Source organism: Chiloscyllium plagiosum, chromosome 16 (assembly GCF_004010195.1).
Source record: "Chiloscyllium plagiosum isolate BGI_BamShark_2017 chromosome 16, ASM401019v2, whole genome shotgun sequence".
In the NCBI taxonomy this organism is placed as follows: Eukaryota; Metazoa; Chordata; class Chondrichthyes; order Orectolobiformes; family Hemiscylliidae; genus Chiloscyllium; species Chiloscyllium plagiosum.
This window is the reverse complement of record NC_057725.1, coordinates 69980042-70001495: the sequence shown is the minus strand read 5'-3', so window position 1 is coordinate 70001495 and position 21454 is coordinate 69980042. Positions and strand designations below refer to the sequence as shown.

The following is a 21454-nucleotide window of genomic DNA, read 5'->3' as shown; positions in this document are numbered from 1 at the left end:
CTTTAGCAATGCATTCATCGGCCATATCCTCCTGATCTTCACCTCATTAGCACATGGCACTGGAAGTAATCCTGAGATTATCACCAATGAGGTTCTGGTTTTTAAACTTTTTTCCTAGCTCTCTATAAATGCTCTGCAGGACCTCATGCCTATTTCTAGCTATATCATTTGTGCCAACATGTACAATGACTTCTAGCTGCTCACCCTCCCCCTTGAGAATGTTCTGCAGCCACTCAGACATCCTGGACCCTGGCACTTGGGTGGCTTCCTGATGAAGAGCGCTGCCAGACATATCGACTCTCCTGTCCCTCGGATGCTGCCTGACCGGCTGTGCTTTTTCAACACCACACTTTTTGACTCTGATCTCCAGCATCTACAGTCCTCACATTCTCTTAGGCTACACCCCATCCTGAATTCCCATATGCGGCCACAGAATCTCCTAACTGTCCCCCAAATTATTGAGTCTCCTATCATTAAGGTGCTGTTTACCTTTACCCTTTCCTACTGTGCACCAGAACCAGTCATAATGCCATCAACCTATCTACTGCTGCTTTCCCCTGAATGGTCATTGCCCCTCAACAGTATCTAAAATGGTATACTTGTTTTAGAGGGAAATGGCCACAGGGGATTCCTATCTCCTTCCTTTGCCTTTCCTGGTTACTCCCAGCTACTCTCTGGTTACTCTCTGCCTGCATCTTGGGTGTGACCATCTCACTAAAACTCTCATCTATGAAGCGCTCAACATCTCGGATGATCCGGAATGCATCCAGCTCCCTAATGTGGTCTCCCATGAGCTGCAACTGGATGCACTTCCCGCAGGTGTTGGCATCAGGGACAATGGAAGTCTCCCTGAGGTCCCACATCGTGCAGGTGGTGGTGGTGATAGATCAGTGGGAAGTGTGGAGCGGATAGCTGAAAAGGAAGATGGACAGGTAGGTCAGGTCAAGAGGGCGGAGCTCCTGCAACCTCACTTATTGCATCCGCTGCTCTTGATGTGGTCTCCTCCATATCAGTAAGACTGAAAGCAAACTTATGGAACAGTTCAAAGAACATCTCTGGTCCACACATACCTACCCCCCCCCCTTTCCTGTGGCTATCCATTTCAACTCCCCCAATGACATGTCCATACTGGGCCTCCTCCACCACCTAAACAAGGCCACCCACAAACTGGATATAACAACACTTCAGGTGGCACCTCGGGAGCCTACAACCACACAGCATCAACGTCGATTTCACCAATTTCCAAATCTCCCCACCTCCCACCCAATCCCAGATCCAAACCCCCAACTCAGCTCCACCTTTTTGACCTGACCTACCTGACCATCTTCCTTCCTACCTATCTGCTCCACACTTCCCACCGTCCTATCGCCATCACCTCCTACCCTTACTCACCTACCTTTCCCCAGCCTCAATTCTTCCCCTTATTTACGTCTCAGCCCCCTACCGAGTTCTGGATGACGGTTTGCTCGCTGAGCTGTAAGGTTCATTTCCAAGAGGCCCCAGCTGGAAATGAACCTTCCAGCTCAGCGAGCAAACCGACATCCAGAACCTCAACCTGAGCTGCAAATCTTCGCAAAACCCCCTTCCCAGTACTGAAGAAGGGTTTTGCCTGAAACATCGACTCCCTTGGTCTTCAAATGCTGCCTGACCTGCTGTGCTTTTTCCAGTGCAACACTTTATCGACTCCTACTTTCCAGCATCTGCAGTCCTCACTATCTCCTTGAAATTCATATTACCAATGGTAGAGAAACTGTGATTTATACTGACCACAATCGGGGTGCGGGTGGTGCAATGAGAAAAATGGTTATTTCAGTGGAGTTTAATTCTCCAGCCTTATAATTAAACATCATTCAAGTCACTGGGAAAGAAACATGCTGGAGCTAACACTTTATCATAATCACATAACAGAAAGCTAATACTGAGATTCAAATGGACCTAGGTAAAAAAAAGGTTACCATGAAATTCATTGTTTCTGAACAGTAATAATGTAAGTATATTTAAAGTTTAAAAGAATGTTTGTTTGATAAATGATTCCCTACAGTGTGGAAACAGGCTCTTCGGCCCAACAAGCCCACACTGACCCTCCGAAGACCAACCCATCCAAACCCATTCCCCTACGTTTACCCCTGACTAATGCATCTAACACTACATTTGACTTGACCAATTCACCTAACCTACACATCTCTGGACTGTGGGAGGAAACCAGAGCACCCGGAGGAAACCCCATGCAGACACGGGGAGAATGTGCAAACTCCACACAGACAGTTGCCAGAGGCAGTAATTGAACCTGGGTTGCTGGCGGTGAGGCAGCAGTGCTAACCACTGAGCCACTGTGCCGCCCCGCCACCCCAAATGATAATGCCTATTAAAGGTATATTTTCAGTCCTTTTTGGGGAGATGTGTGATTAAACCTGCCCAAATTAATTGCAATGAAGGGTTAAAAAAAATGACTAGGTCAGTCAATCCTCCTAACTGACCAGGGAATGACAGACCAGTGAATCTCACATCAGTGAGAAAATTCTAAAGGAATTGAATTGAATTCGTTTTATTGTCACATGTATTCACAAAAGTACAGTGAAAAGTTTACAATTTGCTTCCAGCACCATCTCAGGTACAGAGTTTTAGTTAGAAAACAGAAAAATAAGGAAAACAAAGTCAAAAAGTTAAACATTACAGTCCTTCTTACTAAAAGCTAGAAAACCAAAGGAGGAAATAAATATCCATTTAGAATGTCATGGTCTGATCAGGAATTGGCAACACAGCTTTGTTAGAGAGACATAATCTTGTGGAATCTTTTGAGATGAACAAGTTTGTAGAAGAGGGTAATGCAGTTAATGTGGTTTACATGGATTTCAGGAATGCCTTTGACCGGATCCTGCATGGAAAACTGACTAACAAGGTGAAAGCATTTGGGATCCAGGGTTACTAGATAAGATGAATACAAAGTTGGCTAAGTGACAAGAGACATAGGGACGTAGATGGCTGTTTTCAGGACTGAAGGCCAATGGCCTAATTGCACCATGGGGATCAGTGCTGAATTCCTTATTGTTTGTGACACTGATATAAACAGTGTCGATGGGAGTGGGGGGAAACAATAAGTAAGTCTGTTAATGGCATGAAGTTTGGCCAGATGGCTGACTGCGAGGAAGAAGGTCTTAGCTTGAGAATATAGAAGGACTGATCAGAGAGCATACCAGTGTCAGATGGAACTTAACCCTGAAAAGTAACCCTGGGAAGAAGTAACAAGGCAAGGGAGTATTCAATGAATGGCAGGACATGAGGAAGCTCAGAGTACAGAGGTAGTTGGGGTAGTTGTCCACTGATTTCTGAAGGTGGTGGGACAGACAAATAGCGTGGTCAAGGTGGCATACAGACATTTATCAATGTAGTTCTGCATCACAGCACAATAGTAACGATGTGATTGTACTAGAGGGGGTGCAGAGGATGTTGCCTGGGATGGAGCTTCTTCGCCACAAAGAGAGACTGGATGAGCTCAGATTTTTGTTTGGAGCAGTGAAGGTTAAGGGGAAATCTGATAGACTTGGAAAAGTTATGAGGGGCATGGACAGAGAGATACAAAACAGCTGCTCCTCTTAGTTGCAGGGTCAATAACAAGGGAGCATACCTTTAAGATGAAAGGCAAGCAGTTTAAAGGGGACCTGGAATGTTTTTTCACCCAGTGGGTGGTAGGATCTGCAATGCCCTGCCTGGAGGGTAGTTGAGGGAAACCTCACAACTTTTAATCTAAAAGTACTTGGACAAGCACGAAGTGTCAAAATATTCAAGGCTATCAGCCGAGTGCAGGAAAGTGAGACTAGCATAGATTTAGAACATTTTTGGCAGTACACACAAAATAGGCCAAAGGGCCTTTTCTGTCCTGTATGCTTCTACAATTCTATGGAATTCAGTATCCGTCAGACAGTAGGGAGCCCCCAGAGTTTTAATGCAGCTTTCGGTGCACAGACCAGGTTTACGACCAGGAATGTAAACATGCAAGACTCGCTTTTGATTTAAGATGATCAATAATTGATTTTAGCTTAGGAAACCCGGGGAACAGAACCAGTTTGAAGCTAGAAATGACAGATGATTGACAGACTGAGAAAACCTAAGCATCAGCTCTGTGAATATTTATGCGAGAAAACTTCACAGTTCACAGAAAACACAGGAAAATGGGGTTGAGTTGAACTTAAAGATTTGAGACAGAGGCAATCTCCCTAAATGTGAAATGATAAAGGGATGGTGCTGGGGAAAATATGAAAGCTGTGAGTTTTAAGATCTTTCAAATTCTTCTATATTTAAATAGCTTAGTTTGTTTTATTTTGTCACTTTTCCTTTTATGTAGTAAACTTCAGTTTTATCATTGAAACAGTCACAGGAGGCTGTGGATTTCAGTGGGTGGTCACCATGTTTAGGATATGACTTGTCCAGTGGTACCATAAGCTGGGAATATAACAGTGTGCTCCGATCAGTCTCAATAATCATGGAGGTCATAATCACATCACCTATAAATAATTAGAGAGGCAATAAATCTCATGATATTTACTCAACAAGACTCTTCTTGTTAGATCAGAAAGGTGGATCTCCTCATCCACACTCGACTAGTGTTTCTCTTGTGCAATCAATATTATGTTTGCCTCACATGAAAACGGTCGCCAGTTCGAAACAGGACAGAAATATCTGGAGAATGTATGCATCTCCACGCGAGTGGAAATTTTTTAGGGATTCTTGTAGTGGAGTGGTAGTGACCCCAACTCGTTGGTGAAGGTCCAGATTCAAATTCCACCTGCCCCGGAAGTGTGTCGTAACATCTGATTTTAAAATATCCACCAAACCATTTAAGGCTTAAAGGTATTACACAAACTACAAAGCAGCCCCGAAGTTAAATTGTCATTCTTCCTTTGGGCCAATTGATAGGGACTACTTCCTTCAACACTCAAACAAATTCTTTGTACAAACCATTCATACCACAGTTGTCAATTTGCAGTCACCTCCAGAGCCCCTTTATCTACAATGTTAAACTTCTGAACACCAGTTGGTGAATGAGGAAACCAGTCGTCGGTTGTCAAGTTTTAGAGTAATTGGCAGAGTGTCATAACAAATATACAGTTTCTTATTCTACCATTGATCACCAGTATAGCCCCTCAATCTACAACCCACTGTCATTAATAAAAGTAAAGCATTCAACAAAAACTTAAACAAAATTAAAACCTAATTCCCCAGACCTATATAATGTACTTATCCCACAGTGACACCCAGCAGTCTCAGACGGCCATGAGCAGATGCCGCAGCTCCCTCCCCAGAGGCACTGAAGTACACACACCACCTACAAACGTGGAGAAGGTTGTTGGGTCAAATGACATCCACAACCTCCTGCTGCACCTGTTAAAGGCCCTTTGACCTGTAAATGACCATATCACAGAAGCAGCATCAGATTTACAAAAGGGAAATCAAGGTCAACAAATCTACAGGAATTTTGAGAGTAGTCGTACAGTTGATCAGAAGAGCCAGTTATACAGTTTACTTGGACTCTCAGAGGTCTTTTAACAACGCCCCATCCAAGAGATTAGCACTTAAAGTGCGTGGAATTGGGAGTAGTGTACTGACATGAATAGAGAGCTTTCAGACAAAGTTAAGAATAAAGAGACTTTGTATAATTGTACAAGTATGGTACTTCAGGAATCAGAACTTGCATCCCAGCTTTGCACAATATACATTAACAATTTCAATGAGGAAACTAAATATAATATCGCAAATTTTGTAGATAACACAAAAGTGGGTGGGACAGTGAACTGCAAGGAGGATGCTGTGATGTTTTAGTGTGATTTGGACAAATTGAGAGAGCGATACATGTACTGCACATGCTGTATGTGAATAAATGTGAAGTTGTCCACTTTGTAGCAGAAACAGGAAGGCAGATTACTTGATTGGCAACAGATTGGGAAAGAGGGAAACGCAATGAGATGAATGTGACCTTCTATACCAGTCACTGAAAGCAAGCATGCAGGTGCAGCAAGCAGCAAAGGCAGCAAATGCCTTGTCGTCTTCACAGCGATAGGATCAAAGTACAGGATGGAGAAAGTGAGGACTGCAGGTACTGGAGATCAGAGTTGAGCGTGTGGTGCTGGAAAGGCACAGCAAGTCAGGCAGCATTTGAGGAGCAGAAGAATCAATGTTTCGAGCAAATGTTGATTCTCCTGCTCCTCGAATGCTGTCTGACCTGCTGTGTTTTTTCCAGCACCACACTCTCTACTCCAAGTACAGGATATCTTGTTGTAATTGCAAAGGACCTTGGTGAGACCAAATCTGGAATATTACTTACAGTGTGGAAACAGGCCCTTCAGCCCTACAAGTCCACACCGACCCTCCAAAGAGCAACCCACCCAGACCTAGTCCCCTAACACTACGGGCAATGTAGCATGGCCAATTCACCTAACCTGCACATCTTTGGACTGTGGGAGGAAACCAGAGCACCCGGGGAGAATAGTTGCCTGAGGCGGGAATTGAACCCGGGTCTCTGGCGCTGTGAGGCAGCAGTGCCGCCCACGGTTCTCCTTCTCTGGGGAAGGATATTCTGGCTATGCAAGGATTTGGACAAAGGTTTACCAGACTGATTCCTGGAATGGCAAGACTGAAATACAAAGAGAGGCAGGATCAGACGGGACTACATTGCAGTTTAGAAAGATGCCAGAGTGTTGTTTAGAAACCTAACAGGATATCCTAACAGGATTAAACAGGGTAAACACAGGAAGGATGTTCCTGATGTGTGAAGCATCCAGAGCCAGGGCTTTAGGCTAAGGACATGGGGGTAGTCCATTGAGGACTACAAGGAGAAATTTCTTCAACTGAATGGTGAGCCGTAGAATTCTCTGTTACCGAAAGTTGAGACAAAACACTGAATGTTTCTTAATAATAAAAGAATCAAATGGTATGGGGAGAGAAAGGGATTTTGAATGATCGGCCATGATCATATTCTTGGCAGTGTGGAGGAACAGAGGGATCTGGGTGTGCAAGTACATAGATCCCTCAAAGTTGCCACCCAAGTGGACAGGGTTGTTAAGAAAGCATATGGTGTTTTGGCTTTCATTAAAAAAGGGATCGAGTTTAAGAGCCACGAGGTTTTGCTACAGGTCTACGAGTCCCTAGTGAGACGACACTTGGAATATTGTGTCCAGTTCTGGTCGCCCTACTACAGGAAAGATAGAGGCTTTGGAGAGGGTGCAAAGAAGGCTTACCAGGATGCTGCCTGGACTGGAGGGCTTGCCTTATGAAGGTTGAATAAGCTCGGGCGTTTCTCTCTGGAGAGAAGGGGGAAGAGAGGAGACCTGATTGAGGTATACAAGATAATGAGAGGAATAGACAGAGTCAATAGTCAGAGACTTTTCCCCAGGGCAGGATTGACTAGTACGAGAAGTCATAGTTTGAAGATATTAGCATAGTTTGAAGATATTAGGAGGAAGGTATAAAGGAGACATCAGAGGTAGGTTCTTTACGCAGAGTTGTGAATGCTTGGAATGCGTTGCCAGCTGTGGTGGTGGAAGCAGAGTCATTGGGGACATTTAAGCAACTGCTGGACATGCACATGGATAGCAGTGAGTTGAGGGGTGCATAGCTTAAGTTACTATATTTGACATTAGGATTAAATCTTGGCACAACACCATGGGCCAAAGGGCCTGTTCTGTGCTGTACTTTTCTATACTGAATGGCAGAGGAAGTTCAAAAGGGCCAAATGGCCTACTCCTGCTCCTACTTTCTCTGCATGAGTCTGTCCTCACCATCCCTCCTGCCATTTGCATATCGGATGGCCAAAGATCAGAAAGCTGGGACTGAAATGCTTTACAAACCCCGAGGAGCAATCCTACAAAAAACAAGGGCTGCAACACCTCAAGTCTCCCTCAAGACACTCCCCATCCTTTCCCTATTGCTGAGACATAACCCTGGTACTCCCTCCCTAACAGTGTAGGTGTACCTACTAAAAATGGATGGCAGTGATTCAAGGCCTCAGCTCATCACCTCTTCCAGGAAAACTAGGGACGGGCAATAGCCCACATTACCTGAATAAATGAGGAAAATACAAAATAAAACAAATCTCACTAAATAGTTAATACATATGCTAATCTTGGCTTTATTAGTTGAGGTAGGAGAAAGTGAGGACTGCAGATGCTGGAGATCAGAGCTTAAAAATGTGTTGCTGGAAAAGCGCAGCAGGTCAGGCACCATCAAAGGAACAGGAGAATCGACGTTTCGGGCATAAGCCCTTCTTCAGGAATGAGGAGGGTGTGCAAGGTGGGGGGGGGGGAAATGAGAAAGCTGGAGAAATCTGCATTCATCCCTTGTGGTTGGAGGGTTCCTAGGCGGAAGATGAGGTGCTCTTCCTCCAGGCATTGTGTGGATCTGACGAGGGAGTCACGGAGGGAGTGGTCTTTCCGGAACGCTGATAGGGGAGGGGAGGGAAATATATCTTTGGTGGTGGGGTCTGTTTGGATCCACACCCCCCCCACCAACCCAACCTCCACTCCCGGCACTTTCCCCTGCAACCACAAGAAATGCAAAACTTGCGCCCACGCCACCCCTCACTTCCCTCCAAGGCCCCAGGATCCTTCCATATCTGTCACAAATTCACCTGCACCTCCACACACATCATTTACTGCATCCGCTGCACCCGATGTGGTCTCCTCTACATTGGGGAGACAGGCCGCCTACTTGCGGAACATTTCAGAGAACACCTCTGGGACACCCGGACCAACCAACCCAACCGCCCCATGGTTGAACACTTTACCTCCCCCTCCCACTCCGCCAAGGACATGCAGGTCCTTGGCCGCCTCCATCGCCAGACCATGGCAACATGACACCTGGAGGAAGAGGGCATCATCTTCCGCCTAGGAACCCTCCAACCACAAGGGATGAACTCAGATTTCTCCAGCTTTCTCATTTCCCCTCCCCCCCATCTTTTCTCAGTCCCAACCCTCAGACTCAGCACCACCTTCTTGACCTGCAATCTTCTTCCCGACCTCTCCGTTCCCACCTTTTATCTTAGCCTGCTTGGCACACCCTCCTCATTTCTGAAGGGCTTCTGCCCGAAATGTCTATTCTCCTGTTCCTTTGATGCTGCCTGACCTACTGCACTTTTCCAGCAACACATTTTTAAGCTTTATTAGTTAAGATACAGAGTTTAAGAACAGGGAGGTTATGCTTGAACTGTACAAGATGTCGATTAGGCCACAGCTAGAGCACTATGTGCAAATGTAGGATCCACATTAGAGAAAAGATGTGACAGAACTGGAGAGAGTGCAAAGGAGATTTACCAGGATGTTTTTTTATCATTGACAGGATGTGGGTGTCACTGACAGGGATAGGCAATAAATGATGGCCCAAAGTGCCCCAAACAGCAGCTGAGAGTCATCCACATGCACGGTGATGGCCTAGTGGTATTATTGCCAGGCTGTTAACTCAGAAACCTAAATAATGTTCTGAGGACCCTGGTTCGAATCCTGAGATTAAAGTTCTTACAAACCCGTGCAGCAATCCCTCAAAAAAAACTTTTCCTATGTTCCCCTCAAGATAGTGAAAGGATGGTAGACCATAATCATAATCCTGGAACACTGTCCCTAACAACACCGAGGTACACCTACAACAAATGGATTGTATTTGACACCAGTTCCCAGCTGTTCAGGGGAAAGAATCTGATGAAGTGGGAATCCCACAGGAGACCCCTTGCCATCTCCAGACAGCAGGATGTGGCACAATGGACGGAGTGTTGTTTAAGGCTCGTTAGAATGACACTGCAAACAATAAATCAAACCAACTAGTTAATCAAAATTCATGGGTGACAGCCATAATCTCTCTTGAGACCTCTTCGACTAATCATTGAATGAAAGCCACCAAACCGTACATCCTTCAACTTCAATCAGACAACTCAGCACCAGCCCACATGTTGGTAAACTTTGGACCTGGGAGTCCCTGCCTCCAGCAATGTGAAAAATCAAATGGCTTCAGGCCTCGAAAGACTAATGTGCCAAATCAGGTTCACGATGTCTTACAATGTCAGGAGTCTTACAACGGTGTACTCCACAACCACCTGAGGGAGCAGCGCTCCGAAAGCTAGTCCAATTAAACCTGTTGGACTATAACCTGGTGTTGTGTGATTTTTTTTTTAACTTTGTACACCCCAGTCCAACATCGACATCTCCAAATCAGGTTCACAATGGTCAAGATCACAGCTCTTGATTTTATTCCGATACTTTCAGAGATCAAAGCAACTTCACAGTAGTTAAGGTTTCCATTCTTCACCATAAACCAGTACTGCAGACTATCCTCAGCCTGTCATACAAAGCAGCTGAAAAATTTAAAACTGGTCCCTCTATAGACTGTTTGCTAAAATCAAGATCCAAATACTCTTCACAGACAAATCCACACGGGCCAGCAGTAAACAAGTAATCAGACACCAGCAGCCCTTCCAACAGCCAGTGAAACATATTTTAAGAACACTTACCTTAAAGCCTTCCTTGAGTAATACTCTCTGCTGCTCGATCGCGACCCTCTGAACCCTCGAGGAAAACAAGAAACCAAGTTCAGCCAAAGTCAAAACCTGCCAAAAAGCTGAGAATGGTGCATCCCGGCCAACGAGTACTACACCGCCAGTCTGAGAGACAACACTGAATAGAACAGACATGCAAAATGCACAGGTTCAGAAAGCTACAGCTCCTCACTTCACCACGCAGCTGTAAAAAATCAAATGACACCTCCCACAGCAGTGTCACTGTCTTGCACGGTTTCTGTTTTTAGTTCAACCATGCCCCAATGTCATTTCTCTTCCACTGAGTCAGAAGGCAGTGGAAACAAGTTCCAATTGAGAGGTATGGGCACAAAATTGAGCCTGGTATTTTAATATGGTGGGGGAACTTGTCAATGCGAGCCGGGCCACTTGCAGCGCCACACCGTCACAGGGTCAGCACCGACCCGGCGCCGAAGGCAGTGGAAACAAGTTCCAATTGAGAGGTATGGGCACAAAATTGAGCCTGGTATTTTAATATGGTGGGGGAACTTGTCAATGCACCAGAGGGAGTGCTGCACTGTCAGCGAGCCGGGCCACTTGCAGCGCCACACCGTCACAGGGTCAGCACCGACCCGGCGCCGCGCCGCCACAGGGTCAGCGCTGAACCGACGCGGTGCCGCGCCGCCACAGGGTCAGCGCTGAACCGACGCCGCGCCGCCACAGGGTCAGCGCTGAACCGACGCCGCGCCGCCACAGGGTCAGCGCTGAACCGACGTCGCGCCGCGCCGCCACAGGGTCAGCCCTGAACCGACGCTGCGCCGCGCCGCCACAGGATCAGCCCTGAACCGGCGCCGCGCCGCCACAGGGTCAGCGCTGAACCGACGCGGCGCCGCGCCGCCACAGGGTCAGCGCTGAACCGACGCGGCGCCGCGCCGCCACAGGGTCAGCGCTGAACCGACGCGGCGCCGCCCCGCAACAGGGTCAGCGCTGAACCGACGCGGCGCCACAGGGTCAGCGCTGAACCGACGCGGCGCCACAGGGTCAGCACAGGGTCAGCGCGGCGCCGCGCCGCCACAGGGTCAGCACCGACCCGGCGCCGCGCCGCCACAGGGTCAGCACCGACCCGGCGCCGCGCCGCCACAGGGTCAGCACCGACCCGGCGCCGCGCCGTCATAGGGTCAGCACCGACCCGGTGCCGCGCCGTCACAGGGTCAGTACTGAGGAAGTGTTGCACTATGAGGATCAGCACCGACCCGGCGCCGCGCCGTCACAGGGTCAGTACTGAGGAAGTGTTGCACTATGAGGATCAGCACTGACCCAACGCCGCGCCGTCAGCGGGCCAATATCAAGGGAGCAACACTTTATCAGAAAGCTACTACTCAGTGTGTTGGAGGGTGCCAAGGACATGCCGTAACTTCAGAGGTTCAGCGTTGAGGGAGTACTGTCAGAGGGCCAGTCCTGAGGGAGTGCAGCACTGCTGCAGTCAGTCACACGGAGTGCATAGTGCCCTTTCAGATGAATAATACTGAGGTCTCATGCCACTTTGTCAGAGGATAAGTACAGAGGGAGTGCCACACTGTCGGAGGGTCAGTACTGAGGGAGTGCTGCTCTGTCAGAGGGGCTGTACTGAGGGAGCGCTGCTCTGTCAGAGGGTCAGTACTGAGGGAGTGCTGCTCTGTCAGAGGGTCAGTACTGAGGGAGTGCTGCTCTGTCAGAGGGTCAGTACTGAGGGTACAGTAACTGTTAGGTGGGGTTAGGTGGAAAGGCTGAATGATCGTCGGTTAATCGTTCCACGTGGACTGTGATACCTTCCTCTGTAACTGTAACCCTAACCCTTGCCTCTCCCCCCCCGTGTGTGCCTCTCCTCAGGAGATGCTGATATCTTACCCGCTCAGCGTCACTCTCTCTCTCTCTCTCGGCTCCTACAAGAAGACGCGCTCAAAATGGCCGAATTTCCGCTCCCAACAACCCACGGGCATGGCAGGCAGAGGCGGGACACTCAACATGGCGGGTCCACGTTCCCGGCGCGGGACACTCAACATGGCGGGTTCACGTCCCCGGCGCGGGACACTCACCACCTCTCAGGGATCGCCATGACGTCAGTGCCTCTCTGCAAGTTGGATAAATGGGAATATTTGGACAAAAATAAAGCATTGGTATAAGAGAGCATGAAGAGAGGAGAAATGAAGGAGTGTTGGTGTTACAATGTGGTTTGGAATCTGAAACTTATATTTTTCAATTTAAAAGTCACACAACACCAGGTTACAGTCCAACAGGTTTATTTGGAAGCACTAGCTTTCGGAGCTCTGCCCCTTCATCAGGTTGTGGAGAATAACGTCACAAGACAAGAATTTATAACAAAAATTTACAGTGTGATGTAACTGAAATTATATATTGAAGAAGACCTGGATTGTCTGTTAAGTCTCATCTTTTGGAATGAACATGTTGGTTTCAGTTCTTTCATATGTAAATCGCAGAACATTTTTAAAATTACATTCCAGAGTGAACTTTAACAATTGGTGTCATGTCAGCCCAGATAATAGAGTAACAGAGATGTACAACACGGAAACAGACCCTTCGGTCCATGCCGACCAGATATCCCAACCCAATCTAGTCCCACCTGCCAGCATCCAGCCCATATCCCACCAAACCCTTCCTATTCATATACCCACCCAAATGCCTCTTAAATGTTGCAATTGTACCAGCCTCCACCACTTCCTCTGGCAGCTCATTCCATACAGTACCACAATCTGCATGAAAACGTTGCCCATTAGGTCTCTTTTATATCTTTCCCCTCTCACCCTAAATCTATGCCCTCTGGTTCTGGACTCCCCCACCCCAAGAAAGAGACTTTGTCTATTTCTCCTATCCATGCCCCTCTTGATTTTATAACACCAAAATTGGAGGTGTAATGGACAGTGAAGAAGGTTACCTCAGATTACAATGGGATCTTGATCAGATTGGTCAAGGGCTAAGAAGTGGCAGATGGAATTTAATTCAGATAAATGCGAGGTGCTGCATTTTGGGAAAGCAAATCTTAGCAGGACTTATGCACTTAATGGTAAGGTCCGAGGGAGCGTTGCTGAACAAAGAGACCTTGGAGTGCAGGTTCCTAGTTCCTTGAAAGTGGAGTCGCAGGTAGATAGGATAGTGAAGGCAGCGTTTGGTATGCTTTCCTTTATTGGTCAGAGTATTGAGTACAGAGTTGCGAGGTCATGTTGCAGCTATATACGACATTGGTTAGGTCACTGCTGGAATATTGCTTGCAATTCTGGTCTCCTTCCTATCAGAGAGATGTTGTGAAACTTGAAAGAGTTCAGAAAAGATTTACAAGGATGTTGCCAGGGTTGGAGGATCTGAGCTGAAGGTGTGAAGTGCCCTCTCTGAGGCTGTCTATGTCCCAATGTTCAGACTGATTCTCATCTAAAAAAGGGATTTACAGAATCGTGCATGGATTCATGCAGTTTTTGAGCAAAATAAATGTAATTCTGCAAGTACAAATTCACCCCACAAACTTATATGTGTGTGTGCGTGCACGTGGGGCTATGAGTATCTGTGAGAGTGTGTGTGTATGTGAGTGTAAAGGGGTATAAGTCTGAGAGAGGGTGCGTGTGAGTGTGAGAGTGTATGAATGAGTATCTGTGAGACAATGTGTGTATGTGTGTGAGTGTGAATGTAAAGGGGTATACGTTTGTGAGAGGGTGCGTGTGTGTGAATGTGGGAGCATATGAATGAGTTTATGAAAGAGGGTCTGTGTATGAGAGAGGGTCTGCGTAAGTGTACGGATCTGTAGGTGTGTGTGTGCGCACACGTCAGTGGACATTTGAAAGTACTCAAAGATGCCCTCATAAGAATAGGGTATGATGCTCAACTCATCGACTGCCAGTTCCGACGTGCCACAGTGAGAAACCGTAATGACCGCCTCACGTGTTGCAACCAACAGGGTACTCTTCTTTGTCCACTACTTCCCAGGAGCCCAAAAACTATGCTATGTTTTTCACAGCCTGCAACACATTATCAATGAGGATGAGCACCTTGCCAAGACACTCCCCACGCCTCCACTGCTCGCCTATAAACAACCACCAAAACTTAAACAGATCGTTGTTCGTAGCAAACTGCCCGGCTCTCAGGACAACACCATACAACCCTGTCATGGTATGCGCTGCAAGACGTGTCAGAGTGTGGACATAGATACCACCATTACACATGGGGACACCTCCCACCATGTACGTGGCAGATACTCATGCAACTCGGCCAATGTTGTCTGTCTCATAGGCTGCAGGTGAGGACGCCCTGAGACACGATACACTGGTGAGACTGAGCAGAGGCTACGGCAATGAATGAATGGACATGGCACAACAATCAACAGACAGGAGTGTTCCCTCCCAGTCGGGGAGCACTTCAGCGTTCCAGGACGTTCGACCTCGGACTTTCGGGTGACCATCCTCCAAGGTGGACTTCAGGACAGACAACAATGCAAAGTAGCCAAGCAGAGGCTGATAGCTAAGTTCGGTACCCATGAGGATGGCCTCAACCAGGACCTTGGGTTCAGATGCCCCACTGCACCATACACACACACTCCTACAGACCCTTCACTCACGCAGACCCTCTCTCATATACTCGTTCATGCATCCCCACGCTCGCATGCACCCACTCACAGACTTATACACCTTGACACTCACACTCACACAAATACACATATATACAGTCTCGCACAGACACTCATAGCCCCTGCACACACACATCCACATGCAGGTTTGTGGGATGAATTTCTACTTGCAGAATTACATTTTATTTTGCTCAAAAACTGCATGAATCCATGTAAGATTCTGTAAATCCCTTTTTTTAAATTAGAATCAGTCTGACCATTGTGGCACAGACAGCCCCACAGGGAATTAACACCTTCAAAACCTTATCTGGGCCAACATGACACCAATTGATAAAGTAACTTGAGAATGTAACTTTAAAAAGGTTCTGTGATTTGCATATGAAAGAACTGAAACCAACGTGATCATTCTAAAAGACTATAACCAGGTTATAGTCCAACAGGTTTAATTGGAAGCACACTAGCTTTCAGAGCGTCACTCCTTCATCGGGTGGTAGTGTCCAACACCAGCATCTGCAAATCATTCTAAAAGATTTGGAGATGCCGGTGTTGGACTGGGGTGTACAAAGTTAAAAATCGCACAACACCAGGTTATAGTCCAACAGGTTTAATTGGAAGCACTAGCTTTCGGAGCGATGCTCCTTCATCAAGTGGTAGTGGAGGACTGAATCCTAACACACAGAATTTAGAGCAAAAATTTACAGTGTGATGTAACTGAAATTATACATTGAAAAACTGATTGTCTGTTAAGCCTTTCATCTGTTAGAATAAAGTGATGGTTTCACTTCTTTCATGTGTAAATCACAAAAGCCTTATTTTAAAAAGTTGCATTCTCGGGTTAGCTGTTCACAATGGTGATAGATAGCTAGTATGCTTCCAATTAAACCTCTTGGACTATAACCTGGTGTGTGATTTTTAACAATCTAAAAGATGAGAGACTTAACAAACAATCCAGGTCTTCTTCAATATATAATTTCAGTTACATCACATTGTAAACTTTTGTTCTAAATTCTTGTCTTATTACGTTATACTCCACAACCACTGATGAAGGAGCAGCACAGAAGGGAGATAGAGGGGTTGGTGACATGGTGCAATGAGAACAACCCCTCTCTCAACATCGTCAAAACTAAATAACTGATAATTGACTTTAGTAACAAAGGAGGAGAACACGCCCTCATCTACATGAGGAACTGAGGTCGAAAAGCCTTGGGCGACTGTCTGTGGAGTTTGCACGTTCTCCCCGTGTCTGCGTGGGATTCCTCCGGGTGCTCCGGTTTCCTTCCACAGGCCAAAGATGTGTGGGTCAGGTATATTCGCCATACTAAATTGCCCATAGTGTTAGGTGCATTAGTCAGAGGAAAATTGGTCTGGGTGGGTTACTCTTCGGAGGGTCGGTGTGGACTGGTTGGGCCTTAATCTAATCTAATCACTCCGAAAGCTAGTGCTTCCAAATAAACCCTATGGACTATAACCTGGTGTTGTGTGATTTTTAACTTTGATGATATTGGCAGCCTTACTGTGGCAGCGAGCCATGTAAATGGAGTCCATGAATGGAAGGTTGGCTCCTGTGATGGCCTGGGGCTGTGCACACCACCGTCTAGTTTCCTGCAGAGCAGTTTCCATACCAGGCCATTATGCACCCAGACGGTATGCTTTCAATCATGCATCTGTAGATGTTGGTGAGGTTCCTTATGGACATGACATATTTCCTGAGCTACCTGAGGGAGGAGAGGCTTCTTTACTGTCACAACTACATGGGAAGACAGGTTATCGGTATTTTTCACTCCAAGGAACTTGACACTCTCCATCTTTTCGACCTCAGTTCCATTGATGTAAATGAGGGCATGTTCTCCTCCTTTGTTACTGAAGTCAATTATCTGTTCTTTAGTTTTGACAATGTTGAGAGAGGGGTTGTTCCCATTGCACCATGTCACCAACCCCTCTATCTCCCTTCTGTGTTCTGACTTGCCGTTGTTACATATCTATCCTACTACAGTGGGGTCATCAGTGAACTTAGATACAGTGTCCAATTGGAATTTAGTTACGGGTGTACAGGAAGTAATTGTATTATAGCTACAAATAAACACATTTAAAATATTGACATAGAACACCACTAACCAAAAATCCTGTCCCCTTATAAAGTTCAGTGGTGTTTGCTTTCCCAATTCTGATGTCAAGATGATCTTATTTCCCTTAGTGTTCAGTTGTCTTTTCTCTGGAAAGTTCCACAGGTGTGTAAGAAGTACAGAGGGACTGATTCACTCAGAAAGTGTCTCTGATTTATGAATTCAGAAATCACGGCTCACGGCAACTCTTGGAATAAAGGTTTTATGATCTTATGGTTTTCTTCAGGTTTAAACTATGGTTTTTATCTGCACAGAACAGGCAACTTCTACTGGGGAATTCAACAGTACACACTCCTGTGTCTTTCTCTGTGTGGCTGTGTCTCTGTAACTTGTTTCCAGTTCCAACCTGCTCAGTTAGTTAAGAACCAATCAGCTTCACTTCTTTCTCCTTGCAGTCAACAGTTTTTTTTTGTATTTTACTGGGAAAGAAAAGTTTTTAGGTTTTTTTTTAACAAAGTTACAGAACTAGTACAACATGGTGTAACTGCTTTACAATATAATAGCAACAACCATTTAAATAAACAAAACCAGAGACCTGGTTTTGCATTCTCCCCGTGTCTGCGTGGGTTTCTTCCGGGTGCTCCGGTTTCCTCCCACAATCCAAAGATGTGCAGGTCAGGTGAATTGGCCATGCTAAGTTGCCCGTAGTGTTAGGTGCATTCGTCAGAGGGAAATGCGTCTAGGTAGGTTACTCTTCGGAGGGTCAGTGTGGACTTGTTGGGCTGAAGGACCTGTTTCCACACTGCAGGGAATCTAATCTATCTACAAACTACCAAACAACAAAAGAGGATATTTTAAAAAAGCTCTATATATTTTTTAAAAACAACAGTATGGTAAGTAACTAACAAAAAAGAAAACAAAATAAATAAATAAACATTCAAAATAGAATTATACCAAGTCATAACAAGATAGCTTAATTTACATTCAATAAAATTACAATATTCAAAGCACTCTCATTGCAGCTCCCCATCAGTGGGAGCAAGAGTGAGTAGACCCACATTTCTACGGGATTCTTCTTCCTAGGGGTCCCCAAACCGACAGACACAATCCTCACGGCTAGACTAAGGCCCTAGATAATATGGCCGATACATCTACATCGATATAGCTCAAGAAGGGCTGCCATGTTCTATAAGACAATTCCGTTTTCTGGTGCACCATATTCATAAGGAAGTCCAGGGGAATATATTCCATAACTATCCTGTACCAGTTCGAGAGTCCTGGGGAACTTTCCGATATCCAGCTCACTAAAATGTTTTTCCTCGCACAAAAAGAGAGGATAGTAAACAGTTTCTTCCCTTGTACATCTAGCGAGGGAAAATTTGGAAAACCCAGAAGGAGAGACACTGGATCCAACCCAATCTCGGCTCCCAAGATCTTTGAGGAGAAAGTGAGGACTGCAGATGCTGGGGAGCAACTTTTCAGCTCTTTCAGCTCCCAAGATCTTTGCCAAGGCATTCGCTACACTGTCCCAGTACCTGCGGATCTTTTGGCATGTCCACAAACAATGAGTGAGGGTACCGACTTCTATTTTGCACTTAGGGCACATTGGGGACACTCCTACCTTAAACTTTGCAAGCCGTTCTGGCGCCATGTGGGCCCTATGAAGTATCTTCAATTGAATAGCTTGAGTCCTATTACAAATTGAGATCTTCCTAGCATTTTCCCAGATGTCCTCCCACATCTCTGAGGAGATTTCCACTCCTAATTCTTGAGTCCAGGATTTATATAGTCGTTCCATGTCCTTCGTCACATTATTACCTAGCAAGTGATAGAGAGTACTGATCGAGGGGGCACCCACTAGCCAAAGCACTTTCCTCTCCATATCCAATTGATAAGGATTAACCATCAATGTAGTTTTTTTTGTATAAAGTCTTACACTTGAAAATATCGGAAGAGGTCCTTGCTAGGTAGCCTAAACTTCTGATGTAATTTTTCTAAGGACATCATGACCTCCCCATGAAATAGATCTCCTGAGCTTAAATCCAGTGTTTATCAAGCCTGGTTAAAATCCCAATATTCCCACTATAGGAGTGAGGGGGAGGTTTTTTTGTAAATTACCCTCACCCTGTCGCATCATCCTTCAAGCTTTGACTGTGTTGAGGACAATCGGGCTTTTACAATGATCTGTGACAGTTCTCGTCTTGTCTATAAACAACAGGATGATGAGGGGGCATTTTGCCTGGGAAGCCTCGATGTCCAACCAAATTGATCGTGGATCACAAGAGGCCCAATCAGCCACATATGATAGCAAGGAGCTCAGTTGGTACTTCCTGAAGTCCGGAAAACCTAGATTCCCCCCTTTCTTGTGAGAGCTGCAGTTTATCTAATTTGATAAGGAACCGTCTATCCGAGCGGCATAAAGCCTACGCAACGCTTGCCTCGGCAATATCAAAGGAAGCATTCTCATGGGGTATAATAGGCAAGGGAGAACATTCATCTTGACCAGAGCTATTCTCCCCAACCAGGATATCGGGAGATCTTCCCAGTGCCGAAGGTCCTGCCTCATTTTCTCTAACAACTGCACATAGTTAGCTTTATATAGCTGATCAAAAGCTGGGGTAATAAAGATACCTAAGTACAGAAAACCACCCTGTGACCACCGAAAGGGGAAACAGGTTCCATCCCCAAAGTTGGATATGCTGGTAAGACCTCCCGCCGGCACGGCTTCTGATTTCACGAAATTAATTTTGTACTCTGAAAACACACCAATTAAGCAGGGCACAGATGTCAATGGATCAGTTAAGAAAACAAAGATGTCATCCGCATAAAGAGTGATTTTATGCTTGTCTGATCTTACCTCTGGCGCTGTTATGCTGAGATCTGTCCGAATGGCTTCCGCCAGCGGTTCGATGACTAGTGTGAATAATAGTGGCGAAAGAGGGCATCCTTGGCGACAATCTCTGCCAACACTAAAACTATCTGAATTTATACCATTACTAAATACCGCTGCTTTCAGTTCACTATATAGCATTGCGACCCATTTGGTACAAACTTCTCCAAGGACAAACCATTCCATGATATAAAAAAGGTACGGCCATTACACCCGATCGAATGTTTTATCTGCGTTTAGGGCAACGACCAAGCCCAGTGTTGCTCTTTACTGGCATACTTATACCATATTAGGTACTCTTCTAATATTATTACTAGACCTATGACCCTTAATAAAGCCCATCTGGTCCTCTTTTATGATAAACAGCAATACCGTCTCCAGTCTTGATAACAGCATTTTCGACAGGATTTTAAAGTCCACGTTTAATAAGGATATAGGCCTGTATGAAGTACAGTCACCTGAGACAGATATTTGCTTCTCTCAAAGAGGACAGGAGACTATCCTGACTGAATGAATAGTTGTATATGTCCATAAGCAATCCAGCCAGTTCATCTAGAAACTCCTTATAGAAACAGTTTGGAATCCATCTGGCCCGGGCGCTTTACCGCTCTGGAGGAGCCTCACCGCCTCCTGCACTTCCTGAGTTGTCAAGGGGATACTCAAAAAGGACACCTACTCCGAGGTTACACCCAAGTTCTTAAAAAAGGACTCCATCTTCTTCATTCTATCCTCACAGACCTCCGAAGGATGCAGCTTAAAATAGAACTTTCTAAATGCTGCATTGATCTTTTTAGGATCACAGGTCAAAGTGCCAGCACTCTCTCTAATAGATGTAATAGTTTGTGGAGCCTTCTTCTTTCTGGCAAGGTATCGCCGGACTCAAATAGTCTCTGCTTCGCAAATAATATCTCCCTCTTTGCAGTTTGAGTAAGTGCAGCATTCAGAGTAGCCCTGAAGGCTGTAATCGGCTATAATTTAGTTATGGACAGCCTATCAACATAGGCTGACTCAGCTGCCTTCAGGCAAGCCTCGAGCAGACATTGTTGTTCTCCCCTCTGTCGTTTCCGGGTCGCAGAATATGAGATAATCAAGCCGCATGCACAGGCCTTGGCAGTCTCCCACATCCCCAACGGGTTGCTGGCCGTACCTAAGTTAATGTCCCAGAAAGCTTTAAATTCCTGCACACAGTATTCGAAAAACTTACTATCTTTCAGTAGGAAAGGGTCCATACGCCTGTACCAGGAATCCATCTCATCACCACCAGCCTTAACCGCCATATACAGTGGAACCTCGATTATCCTAATATCAATGGATGAGGTTGGGGGGTCGGGTGGAGGTGTTGGACAGGGTTGGGGGACAGGCGGGGGGCAGTGTTGAACAGAGTTGGGGGGAGCGGTATT

General features: G+C 46.0%; 1 protein-coding gene across 3 annotated transcripts in view; it reads right to left on the bottom strand.

Moving 5' to 3' along the window:
- The window catches only part of celf1 (cugbp, Elav-like family member 1), a 109905-nt gene extending 97474 nt beyond the window's left edge, over nt 1–12431 (bottom strand). The window contains exons 1-2 of one of the 3 annotated variants that reach the window (XM_043706334.1): nt 12380–12431; nt 10490–10537 (exon numbers count right to left, since the gene is read on the bottom strand). The gene's annotated coding sequence lies outside the window, so the exon portion shown is untranslated. Of the gene's footprint in view, nt 1–10489; nt 10653–12379 lie in introns of those variants that run through there. The other 2 variants (XM_043706337.1, XM_043706335.1) reach the window with 2 other exon arrangements.
- Nucleotides 12432–21454: the final 9023 nt, after the last annotated feature.